This window comes from Aquarana catesbeiana, linkage group LG10, assembly GCF_042186555.1.
Source record: "Aquarana catesbeiana isolate 2022-GZ linkage group LG10, ASM4218655v1, whole genome shotgun sequence".
In the NCBI taxonomy this organism is placed as follows: Eukaryota; Metazoa; Chordata; class Amphibia; order Anura; family Ranidae; genus Aquarana; species Aquarana catesbeiana.
The window spans coordinates 155,494,043-155,517,261 of NC_133333.1; the positions used below are offsets into that span (position 1 = coordinate 155,494,043).

At 45.3% G+C, this 23,219-nt stretch overlaps 1 protein-coding gene across 13 annotated transcripts in view; it reads left to right on the plus strand.

Annotated features, from left to right (window-relative positions):
* Nucleotides 1–23,219, plus strand: part of LOC141110959 (galactoside alpha-(1,2)-fucosyltransferase 2-like) — a 539,222-nt gene that overhangs the window by 353,473 nt on the left and 162,530 nt on the right. For 6 of the 13 annotated variants that reach the window (XM_073602783.1, XM_073602787.1, XM_073602792.1 and 3 more), the window contains one exon: nucleotides 13,815–13,985. The exons of 3 other annotated variants lie outside the window; for them this stretch is intronic. The gene's annotated coding sequence lies outside the window, so the exon portion shown is untranslated. The remainder of the gene's footprint in view (nucleotides 1–13,814; nucleotides 13,986–23,219) is intronic. 4 more of the 13 variants (XM_073602793.1, XM_073602786.1, XM_073602788.1 and 1 more) reach the window with 1 other exon arrangement.

Consider the following 23,219-nt stretch of genomic DNA (forward strand, 5'->3'; position numbering starts at 1 on the left):
GCTGCTGCATGTACAGCTGCCTATTAAGATGAATTAGAAGATGTGGCTGTTAAGGGTTATGCTTTAAGGATTGCATACAGCATGCACACTGATGTAAGCCCTGAACCCACAATATCCGATGTACAAAATCCCACCGTGTACAGCTGCATCTTCTGTTTCACCTCAATAGGGAACTGTATCTGGGAGCTGCGAGGCCCAGTACAGTGATTACCCAGGCTTTGCACCTTGTATAGCCCCTGTATGGCGCTGTGCATGAATCCCTATGGCATACAGGCTTTTTTATTATACTGATCTGAATGCAGCCTATTGTTTCCTATGGCTCGTGCACACAAACATATAAATGTCAGTAAACTAGCACTACGCTGGGAGCAGTAAAAAAAAAAAAAAAATACAAAAGTAAGTGTTTCTGGTCAGTATTTTATGCATGTATGTAATCTAAAAAAAGTGACTATCTTGGACAGATTGGGGATGATTTACTAAAAGCAAATAGGCTATACAGTTTGCAAGGGAATTTTCTCCAGAGCTTAGTAAATGAGGTGAAATTTCACTGCAAAGAATACCCAATCACCTACAAGGAGAATAAAAAACAACATTTTTGCTTGCACATGATTGGACGATGGAGGTCAGCAAAGATTCCCCTCATTTACTAAGCTCTGAAGCAAAATCGTTTACAGAACGCAACTGTACTCGCAAAGTGCATAGTCTTTTTGCCTTTAGGAAATACTCCCCATTAATTACATGTGCAGTAGTTAACGATTACATTTTTCAGTGGCAAGCCTCATCCCTTCAAACATCACACTAAACTGGCCATATACTGTACAATCTTGACCGGTTGATGATCAGTAGGTGGCCTTGGCATCTGCCTCTTATCCAACATCCCTAGAAGGAGCTGGGCCAACAATCCAATGTAGTTGCTCTGAAGGAATATTGATGGCCAGCATGTCTGGCTGTCAAACTACAATGGCCGAAGCGGGAAATTCGGCCATCTGTGCTGTGTAGCATGAATGGAGGAATCACTTTTTTTTTCAATTTGTTTGAAAAATAAATTTGACCATAAATATATTTGTATATGGCCAGCTTTAGCAAAAAGAAGCCACTCATGCTGTCTGGTATTGACCTTAAAAAGTGGCAGCTGAAAATGATCGTGTCTGATCGCTGTCTCCCACAGTACACAGAACATGGAAATGTAATTATTTTAGTAAATATAAACTGCTAAATACCTTTTCTCATCAGCAGTATATAGCAGTCTTGTGACTTCTATCAGTGTCTGGCCGAGCACTGGTTAAAGCTTGCAGGAGGAGTTTTCATTCTCTTCCGATTGTATCTATGAGGCTGCAGGACCCCTGACCCTCTGTCTGACTGGCCCTGTGCTGATCACATGCACTCTCAGAAAAAAAAAAAAAGAAACCTCTCTATCCATACACACCAAACTGAGCATGTGCAGAGTACCCCAAAGGGCGCTTCTATCAGCAAATGGATTGGGGACAGTGGAAGAAGGGGTGGATCAAAAAAGACAGAATCAAACAGCATTTGTACACAATGCAGAGGACTAACCCCTTATGTTCCACAACAAGCATGCTTTACTCCATATACAGACTGATTTTACTGTTGTGGGTTTAGTAACACTTTAAAACTTGTTACATGTCCTCATTCACATAGCATAACTTAAAAAATAAATAAATACATCGCCGCTTACCTTTTTTTGATGCTTTATTATAGAACTTCCAGCAAGGAGAAAATCCTACTAGTTCTCTTTGTTTATGAAGGAGCTGGGCAGTTGTATCTGGTATAATTAACCCTGTTTATACTGTGCAGGCATAGCTTCATTATCAATTTTGACTAGCTTTAACTCTGTCTGCCCTAAAAAGGGGTTTAAGGTTTAGAAGTTAGCATTCTTGTATTGTATGTTAATGAAGACAGACCTAGGACAGACTCAAGCCTGGTACACACTTATGCCCCGTACACACGGTCGGACATTGATCAGACATTCCGACAACAAAATCCTAGGATTTTTTCCGACGGATGTTGGCTCAAACTTGTCTTGCATACACATGGTCACACAAAGTTGTCGGAAAATCCGATCGTTCTAAACGCGGTGACGTAAAACACGTACGTCGGGACTATAAACGGGGCAGTGGCCAATAGCTTTCATCTCTTTATTTATTCTGAGCATGCGTGGCACTTTGTGCGTCGGATTTGTGTACACACGATCGTAATTTCCAACAATGGATTTTGTTGTCGGAAAATTCTATAGCCTGCTCTCAAACTTTGTGTGTCGGAAAATCCGATGGAAAATATGTGATGGAGCCTACACACGGTTGGAATTTCCGACAACAAGGTCCTATCACACATTTTCCGTCGGAAAATCCGACCGTGTGTACGGGGCATAACAGTTTTTTTTTGTTGCATGACAAAAAAACTGACAGCTCCAGTCGGAGCCGCTGTACTAACCATGCGAGGTTAGTTCATCAATCTCCCCCACTGAGCTGTTGTGTTTGGATAGGGGGACTGCCCCCCCGTCAGAACAGTCCGATCAGCGCTCTCTGCCATTGGTTGAGAGCGCTGATCAGAAGTCGGTTGGCTGCTGTTTTTGTCGGACAGACCGATATACACATGGGCCAAATGTCGGTCAATTTTTTTTTAACCAGCCAATGTCTCCCGACAATCAGCCTGCGTGTACCTGGCTTTACTCTGACACTGTTAAAAAAACCTTGTAATCAACAATGACACCTTCTCCTGAGAAACTTTGTGAATATACAGAGCAAACATATTATGGGGTTTTCTAAAATTTGACCGCAAAAGTAGAAATGTGCTTTAAAGTCGAAGTTTAGTGATCATTGTTAAAAAAATTAGCACCAGGGATGGCACTTACAGGAATATCCTGTGTGCTGCTGGCCACACTGTACCTTGAAATCTTTGATCCCCCCCCCAAATACCCCGGTAACTGTAATCTTCTGGTGCTGGGGTTAATACAAGAGGCTCCAACTGTCATAGGCACTCATCAAAAGTGCCAGCTATGCCCATTCTTTCTGCTCCCATGCTCCATTCATAGAAGCTGTACTATCAGTTCCTACAATGCAAAGCACTGGATGATTGAAGGACAGGCAGATGAATGAAAGGTCCAACTATAGAGGGGATATATAAATATATTGTACTTAACTTTCTCCAGCTTCCATGGTGCAGGGAGTGATATAATATCCTGGGGAATGATGCTCACCCCAAATCTTGTAATAAAATGCTGGAACGCATTTCTGGAAGTGATTTCTCTGCATGATTTGGAGTGCTCTAAATTCCCCAGAACTTCACAAAATGAAGATGATGCCACCCTCACCTAGGACAGAAGATGGGGTAAAGGTAAGTAGACTAACCCTACAGGTATTTTTAACTTTAGCTGCTTTCAGCAACGGGGGTGGGGGGCTTAAGACGTGACCTTGAGTTTTAGATGCAAGGTCCGCCTCATAAATATGAAATATTGCATAGGTTTGCAAGGCTGATCTTAAAGTGAAGCTGTACTGTGAAGTGTTGGAAGTCATTCCTAGATACACTCTTCACAAGATACCTGATATTAGGTTTAATAGCCAGAGGTGTATCCCTCTCTTTACTACTGGGTCCCAGCTTTCCATTACTTCATGGTTCTCCATCCAATGACACTGCTTCAGTGACCAGCAAGGCCACTCTTTTGAGATGATACTAGCTTCTTTGAATGAAACACATTCTGTGAATGGAGGGCCTGCAAATGATGGATAGCCCCCCCCTCCATTCATAGATCCTGTTTCATTTATAGAAGATGCGGTACTGACTTCTATGAATGGAGGAGCTGAGCAAAAAGGGCAGGCATAGGCGGGCACTCTTTAGTGCCTGTCACAGTTCTGTTAACTCCATCCCCACCAGAAGATTACAGCGTTGGGGATTCGAAGGCATCGGAGGAGGAAGATTTCTTCTATACTGGGATGCAGTAAAACAAGGGATGCATCACAATGAAGGTAAGTAATATCCCTTGTGCTGATATTTTTTTTAACTTAAGGCATATTTTTTTGTTTTACAAAATAGTCTGATGTGTTTTTCATGTGGTTCGCCACAAGATATTTTATGTGTTATGAATGTCATGAGATAAATAGGGTGTAGTAATAGCAATGTGTGACTAAACTGGTGCCAGGAAACTAAGAATACGTGTGTAAGAAATAACTGTAAAAGGAGGAACTAGTGGGTGCATCACTGAGGCTAAGGTACCAGAAAATACAAATACACCATTTCTGTTTGATCAGTGTTTAAATCAAGCTGGACATAGATGGCTAGAATTCTATCCGATTCCTGATGAATTTGCCAAAATTTCAGCCATGAGAAGTCCTGCAAGTACCACTTGGCTCAAAAAATGTATTTGAATTGACGGAGTGACTGCAAAATTGTCGACCGAACAGTGATTGCATCCTATCTGCGGCCGCCTGAAAACAATTACCGGGAGATTTTGTTGTTTAAAGTAGAGGAGAGAATCAATTGATATTCCCTCCAGCCTGCAGTATGGCTAGCTTTATTTTCTTTTTTGGCTACTGAAGGATTGAAAATCAGTCAAACACTATACATGTAATGTCCCTTTGAAGGGTAACCCCACTTTCATGGGAAATAAAATTAGCAAATAAATAAAATAAAGTAATATAGCGTATGCACCTTTGACACACGACCTATTGTAATTGAATGTTATTAAAAATTACCTTTCCTTTTCAATCTGCAGCTCTGTAATTTTCTGTAAATGCAACATGGCTACCTGGACGTGTTCTGTATGCAGAATGTGTACAGAACCCCCCCTAGATATGTCACTTCCTGCTTGTGTGATTGGCTCACTGATTTTCCCAGAACTCTGCGTTAAGATACAAATCAGATTTTGAGCATCCACTGCAACAAAATTGTTATTTTTGGTGAAATACCCTCAAAGGAAAATCACGTCTAAGGCTCTGTTTAGATCTAGGCATCTTGGATCGTGGGTGGAATCGCCGTGATTCTGCCTGCGATCCCGAATCACAGGAAATCATGGGATGCCCTTGCGATCCCCGTCATTTTCAATGGCCGACCAACTGTGGTAAAATCATGCAAACAGAATTGCGGTACGCCTGTCGCCCAAAAGAAGTTCTGGAACTTCTTTTGAGTGACAGGCGTACCGCGATTCTGTTTTTGCGTGATTTTACTGCGATTTGTCGTGAACGGAGCAGACCCTGTAGCTTGCCTCATTAGTGCCCTGCAGGTGCACCATCTGATTGATAATTATACCACCACTCCCATACAGATTCACTTGGACACAGACAAACAGCTATTCCTTCATAATAACAAAAGGTAGGAATCTGCAACAACGTTTATTAACCACTTCAATACAGGGCACTTTCACCCCCTTCCTGCCCAGGCCAATTTTCAGCTTTCAGCACTGTCACATGCACAACGCGGTCATGCAACGCTGTACCCAAATTACATTTTTGTAATTTTTTTCACATAAAACTTTATTTTGGTGGTATTTAATCACCGCTGGGTTTTTTATTTTTTGCTAAAAAAAACAAAAAAAACGAACATAGTGAAAAAAAAAAAAAGTTTTTGTTAGTTTCTGTTAGGAAATGTTGTAAATAAGTAATTTTTCTCCTTTACTGATGTGCGCTGTTGAGGCTGCACTGATGGCACTGATAGGCTGCACTGATGAGGCGGCACTGATGGGCACAGATGAGGATTCACTAATAAGCAGCACTGATGGGCACTGATATGCACCACTGATGAGCACTTATGGGCAATGATAGGCGGCATGAATAGGCAGCACTGATGAGCAGGCACTGAAAGGCAGCACTGACTTGCATCACTGATGGCCACAGATTGGCCTCATTGATGGGCACACATTGGCATCACTGATAGGCACAGATTGACATCACTGATGGGTACAGATTGGCGTCCTTGATGGGCACAGACTGGCATCCTTGCTGGGCACTGTTGGGGCTGCACTAATGATCAGTATCCTGATTATCTGTACAGGTCTCCCCTGTGAGGAAATGTCGCTGATCGGCTCTGCTCCACTCACACTCTATCAATGGCCGATAACTGGCATTTGTTTACATGTGATCAGCTGTGATTGGACACAGCTGATCACATGGGTAAAGAGCCACACCATTGGCTCTTTACCGAGATCAGGTTGTGCTGTGTCCCATCTGCGATCACTACGCGCCCCCTGCGGGAGTGCAAGCCCGCAAGACTGGGGCTACATCATATAATGTTGTCCCAGAACAACGGAGCATCCCGCCCCCCCCCATATACTGAAATTGTCGTTTCAGTATATAGACAAACTAGCCACAAATATTTATTCTTTTATGTGCATGTACATAGCGGTGGGGGATTTTACATTTTTTGTGGGTTTTTTTTATTTTTTTTTTATACAGTCATGGCCAAAAATATTGGCACCCCTGTATTTGTGTCAGATAATGCACCACTTTGCCCAGAAAATTGTTGCAATTACAAATGTTTAGGCATTCTCATGTTTATTTATTTTGTTTGTATTGGTATGACACAAAAAACTGGAAAAGCAAAAAGCCAAATCTAACATATTCCAGGCAAAACTCCAAAATGGACTGGACAAATTATTGGCACCTTCTCAAAGTTGTAAGAAATTATTGCATTCCAAGTTTGAGATGCTCTGGTAATTTGTAATCAAAGTCACCTGTATCCGGTAACACATGCTGACAATATAGAAATCACACCGGCACCCAGTTAAAATGGTGAAAAATTCACTCAACCTTTCTGTTGTGTGGCACTGTAGCTAATCTCCTTGGATGTGGACGAAAGAGAAAAATTGACCAAAGATTGCAAAAAGGATTGTTCGAATGGTGGATAAAGAACCTTGGCCACTTTCCAGACAAATTCAAGCTGACCTTTAGTAACAGGGTACAACTGTGTCAGCTCGCACTATATCTTCTCCATCTGAATGAAAAGGGAAAGTATGGTAGGAGACCCAGGAAGACCCCACTGCTACACAGAAACCTAAAAAAGCCAGATTTAGAGTTTGCCAAAACTTAACTGAGGAAGATAAAATACTTTTGGGAGTATGTGCTGTGGACAGACGAAACAAAATTGACAGCTTTTTGGTAAAGCCTGTCAGTCTAGTGTTTTCAGAAAAAAATGAGGCCTCCAAAGAAAAGAATACAGTCCCTACAGTAAAACATGGTAGTGGTTCACTGATGTTTTGGGTTGCTTTGCTGCTACAGGCACTGAATGTATTGACCGTGTGCATGGCATTATGAAATCTGAAGACTACCAAAGAATTCTGGGGTGCAGTGTAGGGGCCCAGTGTCAGAAAGTTGGGTCTCTGTCAGAGGTCATGAGTCTTACAGCAGGACAATGACCCAAAGCACACGTCAAAAAGCACCCAGAAATGGTTTAAGACAAAGTGCTGGAGAGTACTGAACTGGCCAGCAATGAGTCAAGATCTAAATCTCATAGAGCACCTGTGGAGAGATCTCAAAACAGCAGTTGGGAGAAGGAACCCTTCCAATCTGAGAGACTTGGAGCAGTTGGTTAAAGAAGAGTGGTCCAAAATTCCAGTAAAGAGGTGTGATGCTGTGTACACATGGGCGGACTTTTCGACCAAACTCATCCGCCGGAACTAATCCGTCGGACAATTCGACCGTGTGTGGGCTTCATCAGACTTTCGACGGACCTTTTCGGTCGAAAATCAGACAGACTTTAGATTTGAAACATGTTTCAAATCTTTCCGACGGATTTGAGTCCGGTCGAAAAATCAGTTCGTCTGTATGCTAGTCCGACGGACAACAACTGACGCTAGGGCAGCTATTGGCTATCAACATCCTTATTTTAGTCCAGTCGTACGTCATCACGTACGAATCCGTCGGACTTTGGTGTGATCATGTGTAGCCAAGTCCGTTCGTTCGAAAGTCTGTCGGAAGTCCGTAAAAAGTCTGTCGAAAGTCAGTCGGAAAGACCGTCGGACCTTTGAATGCGAAAAGTCCACCCGTGCGTACACGGCATAAGAAACTCACTGATGTTTACAGAAAGAGATTGATTTCAGTTTTTTTTTTCCAGGGCGTGTGCTACCAACTATTAAATTGAGGGTGCCAATAATTTTGTCCAGTCCATTTTTTGGAGTTTTGCGTGGAATGTGTCAGATTTTTGTTTCTCACTTTTTTGTGTCATACCAATAGAAACAAAAGAAATAAACGTGAGAATGCTCAAACATTTGTAATTGCAACTATTTTTTGGGTGAAGTGCTGCATTATCTGACAGAAATGCAGGGGTGTCAATATATTTGGCCATGACTGTATTGCTTTTATAATGTATTTTGTACAATGAACTATATTTCTATCACAATATGTAATGACAGGTTCACTTTAATTAGACATCAGGGATCTCTTAGACCCTCGACATCTCCCCTGCCTTCCACTGAAGTTAATAAGGTGCAGCAAACCTGAGAACACATGGCGGGGGTAGTCGGGCAGGGGTAGTCGGGAGGGGGTGGGGGGGACATATTATCAGTGGGATGTGGAAGTGATCAGGCAGTAGCTTCCACTTAAAACCTGATAGCCATTGCCTGATCAACAAATTGAAACACACTCCCAGCTGCAGTCTAACAACTGCCATTTATAAAAGTGGCTGGAAGACTCCTGTTCATGGGGTGTGTTAGTATAGCTATAGCTCTTTAGTTGTATCACCACTCCCTGCTGTTTATTAAAAGCCAGTACTCTTTATTTGAGGAACCCCTCTCCACAGAGCAGTGTAAACAAATTCATGTAAATGATTATAATCTGGCCATAAGCGATCATGTAGAAATACAGATTAAATATCTGATTGTAGCACATCTCATATGGTTAATGAATAACATTAGCAGTTTAGTGAATTAATTTGCTTGTTGACCCAAATTGCCCAGTGTAGTACACCTACCAGTTTAGAAGGTGTGTATGGCTGAGGACGGGTGGTGTGTCACAGTCGGATTTATGCTGCTCCAACTCTCATATGCACATACAATAGACCACAAAGTCTATAAAATACCAGCCAAAAGCCTTACAGTTTACAGGACCAACAACAGCGGAGCATTATCAAAATAAAATGTTGCTGTTTCTGTTTTGGTGGAAGGTAAGAGTTCTTTTTAGTAATGATAGCCAGGCTAAGGGCTCATTCAGACTTATGGCTAGGGGGGTGGACGGTAAAAGCATGGGGTTGCGCCACCTACCTAAACCAGAGCATGCAGCTATTCAGGGCTGTACACTTGCCGCAGCAAAAATGCCCCCCCTGTTGTGTTCAGCCACTCTAGTGAATAAGGCTGTGCCACAACCATCCTGCAACCATGTGCAACACCCATGGTTGTGGCGCAGTGGGCTGGCATTTTCAGGCTTAAAACAGGCAGTAAGGAGGCATCATGTCGCCTCTCTAAAAAGCGATCCACCGCAGATCATTTTACAGAGAGGCAGCAAGGGCTGCTATAAGTCAGATTAAAATGAGTCCAATCACTTTGAGAACATGAGGTCTATTTTCTTTAAAAAAACGTGATTTTATGATGTGCTGTGTTGTCATTTTAAACTTCAGTGATGCAGAAGTCAGAGTACTATTCCACAATCATGCTCTTTCTAGAGTCATGTGATTGTTCTTTAACATTCTTTTTTTAAACTCGATTCCTGGTTTTTATTGTCTGTGATTATAGCTAGGAAACCGAAGGACTTGATAAAATAAACTCTTGTAATGATTCACCCAATTTACAGTTTATAGCATGCAACTCTCCCATAGCTCACGTTTTTCAGTAGAGTTTTTAAGAGGTTTTATAAAAAATATTAGATTTACAATAAATGTGTGTCCACATGTACTGTAAATAATATCAAGGAAAAGGTCAGTATGATGCTTGATTCCAAGCCAGTAGGTCATAGGTTGAAACAAAACATCACTGGGGCTGTAATCATAGCATGCAGATGGCTAATAAGCTACAGTCAGGTATAGGCTTCATTCACACGTGGCGTTCAGTGTAGGAGGATTAATGTAAGATCTTGGCTTTTTTCTATGCCCAGAAAGCCCAGGTGTCGCGGACAGCCACCTATAGACATGAACAGCCTTGTGTGGCTGTACATGGGGACATACCTCCCAACATTTGAACTTTAGAATGAGGAACACTGGAGGTGGGAAAAGTGGTAAAATGTGGGCGTTGCCAAGCGCTTAGCAGTGGCAGGGGCTCAAGGGATGTGGTTAAACAAAACCCAGGCTTCCTTGTACTTATAAAATAGACTTTGATTGCTTTGTCTACTTCATAAGAAGAACTTCATTAAAATAGTCAGGGACTGAATAGCAACCAGCAACTGTTGAGATAATGAGGAGACTTTGGTGAGAAGTATATAATGTACAGTATTGTGTATATAGTGCAGGAGTATGTAATGTACAGAATACAGGGGTCAGGAGTATGTGATGGACAAAATGCAGGGGTCAGGAGTATGTAATGTACAGAATGCAGGGGACAGGAGTGTGTAATGTACAAAATGTAGGGGACAGGGGGGTGTAATGTACAAAATGCAGGGGACAGGAGGGTGTAATGTACAGAATGCAGGGGTCAGGAGGAGTGTGTAATGTACAGAATGCCGGCGACAGGAGTGTGTAATGTACACAATGCCGGAGACAGGTGTGTGTAATGTATAGAATGCAGGGGACAGGAGTGTGTAATGTACAGAATGCAGGGGACAGGAGTGTGTAATGTACAGAATGCAGGGGACAGGAGTGTGTAATGTACAGAATGCAGGGGACAGGAGTATGTAATGCACAGAATGCAGGGGACAGGAGTATGTAATGCACAGAATGCAGGGGACAGGAGTGTGTAATGCACAGAATGCAGGGGACAGGAGTGTGTAATCCACAGAATGCAGGGGACAGGAGTATGTAATGTACAGAATGCATGGGGACAGGAGTATGTAATGTATAGAATGCAGGGGACAGGAGTGTGTAATATACAGACTGCAGGGAGTGGTTCCATATAGTATCTCACAAAAGTGAGTACACCCCTTGGGAGCCGGGATTGGATCAGGGTGGTGGATGGAGCCGGAATGGGATCAGGTAGGTGGATGGAGCCAGGAGGGGATTGAGGGAATATACAGTGTCTCACAAAAGTGAGTACACCCCTCACATTTTTGTAAATATTTTATATCTTTTCATGTGACAAAACTGAAGAAATGAGACTTTGCTACAATGTAAAGTAGTGAGTGTACAGCTTGTATACCAGTGTAAATTTGCTGTCCCCTCAAAATAACTCAACACACAGCCATTAATGTCTAAACCGCTGGCAACAAAAGTGAATATACCCCTAAGTGAAAACATCCAAATTTTACCTTATTGGCCATTTTCCCTCCCTGGTGTCGTGACTCGTTAGTGTTACAATGTCTCAGGTGTGAATGGGGAGCAGGTGTGTTAAATTTGGTGTTATTTCGTTCTCACTCTCTCATACTTTGAAGTTCAACATGGCATCTCATGGCAAAAAACTCTCTGAGGATCTGAAAAAAAGAATTGTTGCTCTACATAAAGATGGCTAGGCTATAAGAAGATTGGCAAGACCCTAAAACTGAGCTGCAGTACGGTGGCCAAGACCGTACAGCGGTTTAACAGGACAGGTTCCAATTATTACAGGCTTCGCCATGGTCGACCAAAAACATTGAGTGCATGTGCTCAGCATCATATCCAGAGGGTGTCTTTGGGAAATGGACATATGAGTGCTGCCAGCATTGCTGCAGAGGTTGAAGGAGGGGGGGGTCAGCCTGTCAGTGCTCAGACCATACGCCTCACACTACATCAAATTGGTCTGTATGGCTGTCCTCCCAGAAGGGAGCCTCTTCTAAAGATGATGCACAAGAAAGCCTGCAAACATTTTGCTGAAGACCAGCAGACTAAGGACATGGATTACTGGAACCATGTCCTGTGGTCTGATGAAGCCAAGATAAACTTATTTGGTTCAGATGGTGTCAAGCGTGTGTGGCGGCAACCAGGTGAAGAGTACAAAGACAAGTGTGTCTTGCCTACAGTCAAGCATGGTGGTGGGGAGTGTCATGGTCTGGGGCTGCATGAGTGCTGCCAGCACTGGGGAGCTACAGTTCATTGAGGGAACCATAAATGCCAACATGTACTGTGACATTCTGAAGCAGAGCATGATCCCCTCCCTTTGGAGACTGAGCTGCAGGGCAGTATTCCAACATAACGAACCCAAACACACCTCCAAGACAACCACTGCCTTGCTAAAGAAGCTGAGGGTAAAGGTGGTGGACTGGACAAGCATGTCTCCGGACCTAAACCCTATTGAGCATCTGTGGGGCATCCTCAAACGGAAGGTGGGGGAGCGCAAGGTCTCTAACATGCACCAGTTCTGTGATGTCTTCATGGAGGAGTGGAAGAGTACTCAAGTGGCAACCTGTGAAGCTCTGGTGAACTCCATGCCCAAGAGGGTTAAGGCAGTGCTGGAAAATAATGGTGGCCACACAAAGTATTGAAACTTTGGACCCAGTTTGGACATTTTAGCTTAGGGGTGTACACTCACTTTTGTTGCCAGCAGTTTAGACATTAATGGCTGTGTGTTAAGTTATTTTGAGAGGACATCAAATTTACACTGTTATACAAGCTGTACACTGACTACTTTACATTGTAGCAAAGTGTAATTTCTTCAGTGTTGTCACATGAAAAGATATAAAATATTTACAAAAATGTGAGGGGTGTACTCACTTTTGTGAGACACTGTATATTCCCTTAGCCTTAGAACCAGCACTTCACACTGATATATCGGGACACAGCACTGGACTAAAACTTCAAGGGACAAGGGAATTTAAACTGGGATAGCTGGCAAGTATGAGGCAGCTGCTTTGGGCCTGTTTGTCACAACAATGACAGTGCCCAGGGCAGCTGCCCCTTTTGCCCTGCCTTAAAGACGGCCTTGATTGGGACTCTCTTGTATATTTCACTTATCACCTTTACCTCTTGTATTTTGGCTGGTGTCTCACTTTTACTATCTTACCTGCTTATCTATTACTCGCTTTACGCTTCCACCTGGACACCTAGCTTCCGTTCACTTTCACATTTGTTCACAATGTATTTTTAATGGATATCCTATCTATCCATTACAGACCTCACTGGCAGCTATTTTTTCTGCTCATCACTTCTGATCCATTATGGAGACTGGCAATCTGTGCTCTGGGGATGCTGCCTGTGCGCCTTGTTCGGGGTGGGGCTTTAGACTACCTCAGCTCCCAGGACAGACAAACCCTTCCAGCCCTGGCCCCACATATACCACCCACCATTGTATTCAATTGTATGTAAGTACCCAGGATTGACAGTCTTGTTCCTTCCTGTTGTGCTTATTTCGATACTTGACTGAATCATATTGTGTTTTTTTTGTAGATACTCTATAGCATCCACCCCTGAGGAAGTGTTCACACATGAAACGCGTCAGTAATTTAGGATGTAGTTACACGCCCAAATAGGATTCAATCCAGATATACCATCAAATCTTTTTTTATACAATTTTACATTCCGTTCATTCAATATTGTTTTGTGCTGTCAAGCTGACATGTGTATATACATGATTTTATACAACTTTATACAACCTTTTCATATTGCCACGTGCTGCTAAATGTATATATTTATGAATTTATGATGTTCTTGCCATGTGTGCATGTATTAGGGTACTACATTTATGCATGTTATGTACCATTGCAATGTATTTGCATCTATTTATGTCATTTAAATACATACACAATCTAACCTCAACCAGTCAACAGACTCATTTAAAGTCCCAATTTCCTTTTTGTTTACCTGCTCCCCACCCATAGACTTCAGTGGGATTTGCCACAAAGTTTGTGAACTTCGAGCAAGATTCACAAAACTGTTCACAAACAAAACCCAGAAAGATTTGCTCAACTCTGCCCTGACAATTCCTTCATCTGCTTTTCCCTCCAGAAGGATGGAATCATCCAGGGTCATCATCTACTCATAGTGACTGAGTAAGTATGAACAGCAAGATATTACAGCTTTATTGGTAGTTTTTAATGATGTGGGCTTATGAGCATTTTAAAGCTTAAATTCCGGGAATTCAGCTATGTTGTAAAAACTGCAGGCATACCATGAGTTAAGTCTAACAAGGTGCCTGCTGCCTGGTGGACTTATCATCTGACAGGTTTATTGTGCTCCAGGAAGATAACTTCTGGAGCTAAGAAACTGCTGCTGTGGTCTCAGTTCCTTCAAGAGCAGAGTCGCTTGAACTGCTATGGCCGACCCTCCCCTCCTTCTGCCTAATCACAGAAGCCTTTGTATCATGTGAACCCAGTCACAAAATTCAAAGACTTCTGTGAATGAGCAGCAGAGGAAAGGCATGGCCATATCTGCTCTGTTCTTCTCTTCTCTCACAGCCAGAGTGTGTCCTCCGGGAGTGCAAACCTGTCACATATAAGTAATCTGTAGTTTCAGATCCTAAAAAAAAAAACATCTGAATGCCTAAAAACTTTTATTATTGTGCCTGTTTGCAAGAGTCCAAAACTCTGAGGTCTGAAATGCAACAATTTCTCAGGTTCTTGAGGTAAGATCCACCATATACTTTCCTAGCCCTTGGAGCAGAAGAATGCTTAGATAAGTCGTATCACTTTTAGTTTAAATCAATTGCTTTGCTTCTGAAATGTTTGTAAATTGTATATACAGCCCACCTTTTAGGAATCTTAATTATGAAATGAAGAAAATTAATTTTATGAATACTGTAAAGCATTTACAAATTGACTGAGCTAGATTGAGCCTGTTGTTGTATAACCCTGTAGGTGGAAGTGATTGATTTTGTGAACCTTTTATCTGTCAGAGGTTGTGTGTTTATAATTAAAAACTACACTAGTCTGTTATCTGCTAGAGAGCAGAGCTTTCAAACTAGAAGTATCAGGCACGTCATACTTTATGAGAGTCCATGTGTTTGTAGTTTCTCCATGTCCAGATCAGAGGATTTGTGTTCTTGTATTATTGGCCAGAGTGCTGGGAAATGTTAGAAGATCACATTCATGCACCATCAATTTCTAATCTAGATTAGGCAGGGAAACTAATGCCCCGTACACACGATCGGATCGAACAAATGTTGGATGTGAGCGTGTTAGCTGAAAGTCCGACCGTCTGTATGCTCAATCGAACATTTGTTGGCAGACTTTACGACTAGCTAGCAGGCTAGAAGGTTCTCAAATTTTCCACCAACAAAACTTTGTTGTTGGAATTTCCGATCGTGTGTACAAAAGTCTGACGCGCGAACGTTCACGCATGCTCAGAATCAAGCTGAAGGAGCCGCACTGGCTACTGAACTTCCTTTTTCTCGGCTCGTCGTACATCTCGTACGTCACCGCGTTCCCACGTTCCCACGTTCGTAATTGTTGGCCAACATTTGTGTGACCGTGTGTATGCAAGACAAGTTTGAGCCAACATCCTTCGAACAAAAATCCACTGTTTTGTTGGCGGAAAGTCAGATCGTGTGTATAAGGCTGCATTCACACCTGCGTGTTTCCCAAAATGCGTAACAAAACACATACAAAAATGACCGTTTGTCACGCTGCAGTCACAGGTTGCATTTTTGGTGCCATTAGCAGGTGCTCCAGAACTTGCATTGAAAAAACACCAGACTCTCCATGACCAAAAAAGGTTCTAGAGCTACTCTGGGGCTGTCACGTACCTGGCAGAAGAGCCTGACACGATGAGGAAGGCCTCTCTCACAACTCTGACTCGAGGTCCTCTGATAGAGCAGACAGGTAGCGCAGGAATACAGAGTGGTACGAGTGCCTATTGGTCTTGCTAGCAGCAGGGCTGGATGGACTCTTAGGAGAAAACAGGTGAAGGCCATCAGTGGCTTGCATCGAAGCAGGAGTGCCGGATGGACACCAATGAGCAGGAGACAGGAGCAGGCTGGTACTGGAGATAGCGGACAGGCACCGGCTGGTAGCAGACAGGCTGAGGCTCGCAGAGAGGCTCTCAGCAGCCAGTCCAGCAGTGATAGGGACAGAACAATAGTCAGACGAACCGGGTCATACACAGGCAGACCAGCAAGTCAGTAACAGATCAGTGGAGCAGCGGCAAGAGGAACAGGCAGAGTTCAGGAGCAGTCAAGACAAGCCGGGTCGGTAACAGCAGCCAGATGCACAGTAACAGGTTGCAGGTATGCACAAGAATGTTGTAGACAAGACAGCACTGAAGCATAGCACAGGCTCAGTTTAAATAGCCCGATTGGTGCCAATGCAAGCAACAGATGTGCGCATGCACATGAATATACGCGTGTGTGCACCAGCATGTGCAAAATTTCTATTAGCATGAACAGGGACATGAATTAGCCTGTGCCTATACACAGGATGCTGTCTAGAAGAGCCATCCTGTCTGCTGGAATTTTCTTCCTGACAGGGGCCCCTGTTCCGCTTGAATGGTGTGCCCTAGGAGTGATGCTCATTAGTGCGTCAAAAACACAACGTTACATAGTTGGTCAGGTTGAAAAAAGACACAAGTCCATTATTTAGTTCAACCAATAAAAAAACAAATTATACAATCCCATTTACACAATTCTATACCCACAGTTGATCCAGAGGAAGGCGAAAAACCCCAGCAAAGCATGATCCAATTTGCTACAGCAGGGGAAAAAATTCCTTCCTGATCTCCTGATATTCCCTGGATCAACTTTACCTATAAATATTAGTATCCAGTTATATTATGTACATTTAGGAAAGAATCCAGGCCTTTCTTAAAGCAATCTACTGAGCTGGACAGAACCACCTCTGGAGGGAGTCTATTCTACATTTTCACAGTTCTTACTGTGAAGAAACCTTTCCGTATTTGGAGATGAAATCTCTTTTCCTCTAGGCATAAAGAGTGCCCCCTTGTCCTCTGTGATGACCTTAAAGTGAATAACTCAACACCAAGTTCACTATATGGACCCTTTATGTATTTGTACATATTGATCGTATCCCCACTTAGGCTCCATGCACACTGGCTTAAAAAATGTTGCTTCTACAGGCATTTTGTGTTCTGCCTGTAGAAGCTACTCAATGTTATCCTATGTGTCCATGCACATTAGGACGATTAGAGGCAGATTTTGAGCTCAACGTTTAGAGACAGGGAAAAAAACTTTTGGTTCGCGTTTCTTTTGGAGCTCATTGGCAGAAAAAAATGTAAAACTTTCCTAAACTCGTCTTAACTTTGTACAAAAAATGCTCTATATGAGATGTTTTTTAAGCACAGTGTGCATGGAGCCTGAATCTCCTCTTCTCAAGAGAGAATAAATTCAGTTCCTCTAATCTTTCCTCATAGCTGAGCTCCTCTATGCCTCTTATCAGTTTGGCTGCTCTTCTCTGCACTTTCTCCAGTTCCCTGTTATCCTTTATGTGAACTGGACTGCATATTCTAGAAGAGGGCTTACTAATGATTTGTACAGGGCAGTGGCGGGTGGTGGCTTTTTTTTTTTGGGGGGTGGCAAATAACTCCCCCCCCCCCAGTTGGTCTGGCGGTCGGGGGCACCCCCCTACCCCGGCACTTACCCCATAGGTTGCAGGCGGGTGGGCAGCGGCCGGGTTCTGGGTCGGTTGCGGGCTCCTATGGGCGGAGGGTTGCGGGCTCCTATGGGCGGTAGGCGGTAGGCAGCGGCTCCTGTGTCCTCTCTGCATCATGGAGGCTTCTGTCGTGCAGCTCCTCCCTCCTCCTCCTAGGCGTTCAATAGGATCGCCTGTCCTTTCAGCCAATCAGGTGACGATGTCGAAACCAGCTTCTTGATTGGCTGGGAGGAGGAACAGTGTTACAACAGTGAATATTGATTCGCTGTTGTAAAACACCTGGGTGGGCTTGGAGCGCACTCTCTGTGACCCCGAGCCCACTCTATATTGAAGCCTATTAGAGCCTCTGGCTGTAATCGGTGCTTCAAAAAAAAAAAAACAGCCCCTCTGCACTGGGATCCATGCATCGGTGTCCTGAAAGGGGCCAGACGCATTGCTAGGGGGGGCGGCAATGGACGGGGGGGCGGCGCCCATGCGCCCTTAATTGATGGTACAGGGGGAAAATGATATATCTCTCTCTCTCTCTTTGGAGTCCATACCTCTCTTAATACAAGGACTTTGCTCACTTTGAAAACCACAGCTTGGCATTGCATGCTGTTATTTACCTCCTTTAAGAACCTTTAAACTATCCCCCCAGTTGTGCTCCCCCTAGTATGTATGATGCATGCATATTCTTAGTCCCCAAGTGCATAACTTTACATTTATCTACATCAAACCTCTGCCACATAGTCGCCTAATTAAACAGTGCATTGAGGTCAGCTTGTAAATTGGAGACATCCTGTAAGGATGTTATTCCACTACATAGCTTGGTGTCATCAAGGCAGAAATGGTACTTTTATTCCCAGACCCTATATCATTTATAAATGTATTAAAAAGTGAGGGTCCCAACACTGAACCTTAGGGTAGACCGCTGATAACCTTAGACCATTCAGAGTATGAATCATTACCCACTACTCTCTGAATTTGGTCTTTTAGCCAGTTTTCTTTCCATTTACAAACTGATCTTTCCAAGCCTGTAGACTTTACCTTACACATTGGATGTGTGTGGGGATCTGTGTCAAACACTTTTGCAAAATCCAAGTATACCACGTCCATAGCCACCCCTCTGTCCAAGGTTTTACTTACCTCCTCATAAAGAGGAAATCAGGTTTGTTTCACAACTTCTGTTTTTCATAAATCCATGCTGTCTGTTGCTTAAAATATTTTTTTCCAGCAAGAACTCGTCTATGTGTTCTTTTATTAAACTTTCCAGTATCTTCCCAACTATAGAAGTTAAAATGAACAGGTCTATAGTTACCTGGTAAAGAATTTGATCCTTTTTTAAATATAGGCACACCTTAGCTCTATGCCATACTAATGGTACTGTTCCAGTCACTAACGAGTCCCTAAAAATTACATACAATGGCTTTGAAATGACAGAGCTCAATTATTTTAGGATCCATAGGTGGATGCCATCTGGTCCAGGTGCTTTATCCACCTTTATTCTGTCTAATTATTTCAGGACCATATCACATTTGAGCCATTGTGGATAATTTGGGGTTGTGTCAATACCATCCCCATTATGGACTTGAGCTCCCTCATGCTCCTTTCTATTTAATAAATTTGCCTTCTCTTTGTTCCCAGTCACCCACTTTAGATTATTTTGTAAAGGGCCTACATGCTCAGACCTGACCTTTTTACTGTTAATACCCTGTATATTTGAAGAATTGTTTGGGGTTTGTCCTAATATTTTTTGCAATCTGTCGTTTGTTTTGAATTTGTGCATCCTTTATTTTCTTTTTACATATTCTGTTATATTCTTTGTAACATTTAAACAATGATAGTGTTCCTTCATTTTTACATTTTTAAAAAGCTATTAGATATAGCTTTTTTAACTTTGGCCGTGAGCCGCATAATTTTATTTTTAAGCTTTTAAACTTATTGCCCATGGGAATATACTTTGCAGTGAGTTCACATACAGTCGTTTTGAAGAATTCCCATTTCTGTTCTGTGTTCATCGATGACAATATTCCCTCCTAGTCTAAGTCTTGGAGAGCAGCCCTCATCCTTGGAAAATTTGCTTTCTTAAAGTTAAGTGTTTTTATCTTTCCTGTATGTGTTTGTTGCTTACAGCTAACATTAAATGGAATCATCTGCTACCCAGATGTTCCTTTATATGAACATTAGTAATAAGCTCTGCATGGTTTGAGATTACCAGGTCCAACAGACCATCATTCCTAGTTGGGGCCTCTATGAATTGTACCATAAAATTGCCCTGTAATAGATTTATAGATGTTTGCCCTTTAACTGTTCCAGCAGTGCCATTACTCCAGTCAATTTCCAGGTAGTTAAAATCCTCCATTATTATCACCATCCTAGCCCTTGCAGCCCTTTCCATCTGTGCAAGGAGCTGAGTCTCCACCTCCTCATTAACAATGGGTGGCCTCAGGGCCGTCTTTACCGCGGGGCAAAAGGGGCATCTGCCCAGGGCCCTGTCATTGTTGGGGGCCCTGCGCTGCCCGTCCCTTAAACCCTGCACACTGCCCGCCGGAGTTCGGCCACCTCCGGTGCTGGTCGCATGCTGGCTGCTCGCTACTGTCACTTGGAAATACACAAGCACGGCTTGTGTATTTCCAAGTGACAGCGCTTCTCTTCCGGCGGCTGTTCTCATCCCTCAGGGACACACACGATCTATGAGAGCAGAGGAGGAAGGGGGCGGGGACTCTGCACAGGGGAAGCTGTTTCTGGGACTGGCAGGTTCCACGGACATCGGAGGACAACATGCTGTGAGTACACAGAGTTTTCCTCTATACTGGAATGGGGGATGGGGGCTTTGTGGGAGGACAGCCTTGTACTTAGGGAGAGTGGAGCTCTGTATTGAAATCTGGGTGGGAGGAGAGCTGTGCACTTCTGCACTCTGCACCCACCTTACTCTGCACTCTGCACCCACCTCACTCTGCACCCACCTCACTCTGCACTCTGCACCCACTGCACTCTGCACCCACCTCACTCTGCACCCACCTCACTCTGCACTCTGCACCCACCTCACTCTGCACTCTGCACCCACCTCACTCTGCACCCACCTCACTCTGCACCCACCTCACTCTGCACTCTGCACCCACCTCACTCTGCACTCTGCACCCACCTCACTCTGCACTCTGCACCCACCTCACTCTGCACCCACCTCACTCTGCACTCTGCACCCACCTCACTCTGCACCCACCTCACTCTGCACCCACCTCACTCTGCACTCTGCACCCACCTCACTCTGCACCCACCTCACTCTGCACCCACCTCACTCTGCACTCTGCACCCACCTCACTCTGCACCCACCTCACTCTGCACCCACCTCACTCTGCACCCACCTCACTCTGCACCCACCTCACTCTGCACCCACCTCACTCTGCACCCACCTCACTCTGCACTCACCTCACTCTGCACTCACCTCACTCTGCACCCACCTCACTCTGCACCCACCTCACTCTGCACTCTGCACCCACCTCACTCTGCACCCACCTCACTCTGCACCCACCTCACTCTGCACTCTGCACCCACCTCACTCTGCACTCTACACCCACCTCACTCTGCACCTACCTCTCTCTGCACTTACCTCACTCTGCACCCACCTCACTCTGCACCTACCTCACTCTGCACCTACCTCACTCTGCACCTACCTCACTCTGCACTCTGCACCCACCTCACTCTGCACCCACCTCACTCTGCACCCACCTCACTCTGCACCCACCTCACTCTGCACCCACCTCACTCTGCACTCTGCACCCACCTCACTCTGCACCCACCTCACTCTGCACCTACCTCACTCTGCACCCACCTCACTCTGCACCCACCTCACTCTGCACCCACCTCACTCTGCACCCACCTCACTCTGCACCCACCTCACTCTGCACTCTGCACCCACCTCACTCTGGACCCACCTCACTCTGGACCCACCTCACTCTGGACCCACCTCACTCTGGACCCACCTCACTCTGGACCCACCTCACTCTGAACACTGCACTCACCTCACTCTGCACCCACCTCACTCTGCACCCACCTCACTCTGCACTCTGGACCCACCTCACTCTGGACCCACCTCACTCTGGACCCACCTCACTCTGGACCCACCTCACTCTGGACCCACCTCACTCTGGACCCACCTCACTCTGAACACTGCACTCACCTCACTCTGCACCCACCTCACTCTGCACCCACCTCACTCTGCACCCACCTCACTCTGCACCCACCTCACTCTGGACCCACCTCACTCTGGACCCACCTCACTCTGGACCCACCTCACTCTGGACCCACCTCACTCTGCGCCCACCTCACTCTGCGCCCACCTCACTCTGCGCCCACCTCACTCTGCGCCCACCTCACTCTGCACTCTGCACCCACCTCACTCTGGACCCACCTCACTCTGGACCCACCTCACTCTGAACACTGCACTCACCTCACTCTGCACCCACCTCACTCTGCACCCACCTCACTCTGCACCCACCTCACTCTGGACCCACCTCACTCTGCACTCTGCACCCACCTCACTCTGGACCCACCTCACTCTGGACCCACCTCACTGTGCACTCTGCACCCACCTCACTCTGCACCCACCTCACTCTGGACCCACCTCACTCTGGACCCACCTCACTCTGGACCCACCTCACTCTGGACCCACCTCACTCTGCACTCTGCACCCACCTCACACTGCACTCTGCACCCACCTCACAATGTACCCACCTCACACTGCACTCTGCACCCACCTCACTCTGCACTCTACACCCACATCACTCTTCACCCACCTCACCTCTGCACCGACCTCACCTCTGCACCCACCTCACCCTACACTCTGCACCCACCTCACTCTGCACCCACCTCACTCTGCACCCACCTCACCCCTGCACCCACCTCACCCCTGCACTCTGCACCCACCTCACCCTACACTCTGCATCCACCTCACCCCTGCACTCTGTACCCACCTCACTCTTCACTCTGCCCCCACCTCACTTTGCACCTACCTCACTCTGCACCCACCTCACCCCTGCACTCTGCATCCACCTCACCCCTGCACTCTGCATCCACCTCGCTCTGCACTCTGCACCCACCCCACTCTGCACCCACCTCACTCTGCACCCACCTCACTCTGCACCCACCTCACCCTACACTCTGCATCCACCTCACCCCTGCACTCTGTACCCACCTCACTCTTCACTCTGCACCCACCTCACTCTGCACCCACCTCACTCTGCACCCACCTCACCCCTGCACTCTGCATCCACCTCACTCCTGCACTCTGCATCCACCTCACCCCTGCACTCTGCATCCACCTCACCCCTGCACTCTGCACCCACCTCACTCCTGCACCCACCTCACTCTGCACTCATCTCACTCTGCACCCACCTCACTCTGCACCCACCTCACTCTGCACCCACCTTACCCCTGCATTCTGCACCCACCTTACCCCTGAACTCTGCATCCACCTCACCCCTGCATTCTGCACCCACCTCACTCTGCACTCATCTCACTCTGCACTCTGCACCCACCTTACTCTGCACCCACCTCACCCCTGCATTCTTCACCCACCTTACCCATGCACTCTGCATCCACCTAACCCCTGCACTTTGCACCCACCTCACCCCTGCACTCTGCACCCACCTCAGTCCTGCACTTTGCACCCACCTCACCCCTGCACTCTGCACCCACCTCAGTCCT